General features: G+C 33.3%; 1 long non-coding RNA gene across 1 annotated transcript; it reads left to right on the top strand.

Annotated features, from left to right (window-relative positions):
• The first annotated feature begins 35 nt into the window (after positions 1–35).
• LOC110099177 lies at positions 36–827 on the top strand. Its single transcript, XR_002303415.2, has 4 exons — positions 36–189; positions 299–432; positions 517–574; positions 742–827. It is a non-coding gene; the product is annotated as an uncharacterized LOC110099177 (long non-coding RNA).
• The last annotated feature ends 520 nt before the right edge of the window (positions 828–1,347 follow it).

Here is a 1,347-nt window from a genome sequence, read left to right as displayed (position 1 = left end):
AGAGAGAGAGAGAGAGAGAGAGAGCTTAGTCTGCAATATTTGCAACAGTATGATTGTTTATTTTGTGATGAACAAGTTGGTCCTAAAAAATTATTTTCTTTTCCCTTTAAAAATTTCAGAACGCAAGCTGTTGCCTTGGAATATAATGAAAAGAATGAAGCTGTGAATCAGGAAAGAAAATATCATCAGGTAAAAAGTTTAGGAGCTTTTTCATACTTAAAAGTTGCAGTTGGGATTTTCTTTCCTGAAATCAAAGTCTCTCTATCCAAGAACTCTTATTACTTGATATACTGTTCAGCAAATCACAGCTGTGGAACTTGATGCTTTGAACACGCAATGGAGAGAGCTATGTCAGAAAAATATAGACATCCAGGCAGCATGTGCTAACATCCAAAATCATATAGACGAGCTAAAAAGAGAATCTGTTGATCTGTACGAAATATTACACTTCTAGTTATTTCACAAATGTAGTGATACCCAATTTATCACTCATAGACAAAATATTTTTGCTTGCAGTGGACTGAACTTGGACGCGCAGATGGAGCTTGCTTAGCAGCTCCCGCTAGGTGATGGGGTAGTTTTCTGGAACCAATTTTAAGCTTTATTTGGGATGGCTTTCTTCTTCCTTCTTAAAGCGGATTTTTGTACTAAAATACCGCTTTAAGAAGCAGGAAGAAAGCCGTCCCAAACGAAGCGTAATTTGGTGCTCAATCTGCTAAACTTACAAGGGCCTTTATGCAGGTGAGTTTCTACTCTACAGAAGATATTGGATGTCTTGTCTTGAAGATTTACGGTAATTAGCCAGTTTTTATGGAGATATTTACATATGATATCTTATCATCATCATCTAACTGTCAGTATCTTGCCAGTTAGCAGTCTTGTTTTCTTCTTATATGTAATTTTAAGCTCTGTGAGGAGGCGCATGTTGATAAGCAGTAGGCTTCTGAAATTTCTCTAAGTTTTCATATGAGATGTTTAAACCTTTTGTAGACGTTGATATACAACTTGAGAATAACTCGGCGATTTCATCTCATCAGCTTTATGAAAATTTGCTTATTGATCAAATTTAGACTTTGTTTGGGGCCGCTTTCTTAATGCTCTCTAAAATGATTTTCTAGTATAAATATTTTTAGTCAAATTTTTATTTAAAAGTTGTTTTAGAAAACAATAGAAAAGTTGTCCCAAATGTAGCCTTAGCCTTTATTTGTAATGTTGTTTATAAGTACATAAATTTCTTAAAAGTAGGAAAAAAATAGAGGTCTAAAGTTGTCTCAAATAAAACTTTAGCTTTTGTTTGTGATGATTTTTTTACTATTTTATAAAATAATTTTTTTATTAAAAATTTCT

This window comes from Dendrobium catenatum, unplaced genomic scaffold, assembly GCF_001605985.2.
Source record: "Dendrobium catenatum unplaced genomic scaffold, ASM160598v2 original_scaffold_124203, whole genome shotgun sequence".
In the NCBI taxonomy this organism is placed as follows: domain Eukaryota; kingdom Viridiplantae; phylum Streptophyta; class Magnoliopsida; order Asparagales; family Orchidaceae; genus Dendrobium; species Dendrobium catenatum.
This window is presented reverse-complemented; position numbering and strand designations above follow the sequence as displayed.